Source organism: Piliocolobus tephrosceles, chromosome 13, assembly GCF_002776525.5.
Source record: "Piliocolobus tephrosceles isolate RC106 chromosome 13, ASM277652v3, whole genome shotgun sequence".
Classification (NCBI taxonomy): domain Eukaryota; kingdom Metazoa; phylum Chordata; class Mammalia; order Primates; family Cercopithecidae; genus Piliocolobus; species Piliocolobus tephrosceles.
The window spans coordinates 55072614-55073222 of NC_045446.1; the positions used below are offsets into that span (position 1 = coordinate 55072614).

At 42.7% G+C, this 609-nt stretch overlaps 1 protein-coding gene across 1 annotated transcript in view; it reads right to left on the reverse strand.

The window, feature by feature from the left end:
* SWAP70 (switching B cell complex subunit SWAP70) overlaps positions 1 to 609 on the reverse strand; it is an 85340-nt gene that overhangs the window by 38958 nt on the left and 45773 nt on the right. The gene's annotated exons all lie outside the window — the stretch shown is intronic.

The following is a 609-nucleotide window of genomic DNA, read 5'->3' on the forward strand; positions in this document are numbered from 1 at the left end:
TTTCATGTGTATACACTATCTTCCTATTAATAAATAGACTACCAATCCTAGCACTGACCTCTCAAATAGTTACTGTTTCATGTGTATACACTATCTTCCTATTAATAAATAAACTACCAATCATAGCACATAGAAGAAACTGAGAATGTCAATTACTTAGTATAAGCCAAGTACAGGTACCTTATCTTTACATATACAGTCAAAGAAGAGGCTGGGCACGGTGGCTCATGCCCGTAATCCCAGCACTTTGGGAGGCCGAGGCAGGCGGATCACCTGAGGTCAGGAATTTGAGACCAACCTGACAAACATGGAGAAAACCCATCTCTAGTGAAAATACAAAAATTAGCCGGACATGGTAGTGCATGCCTGAACCTGGGAGGCGGAGGTTGCAGTGAGCTGAGATAGCGCCATTACACTCCAGCCTGGGCAACAAGAGCGAAACTTCATCTAAAAAAAAAAGAAGAAAGAAGAAGAAAGAAGAAAGAAGAAAGAAGAAAGAAGAAGAAGAAGAAGAAGAAGAAGAAGAAGAAGAAGAAGAAGAAGAAGACAAAGACGACGAAGAAGGAGGAGGAGGAGGAGGAGGAGGAGGAGGAGGAGGAGGAGGAGGAG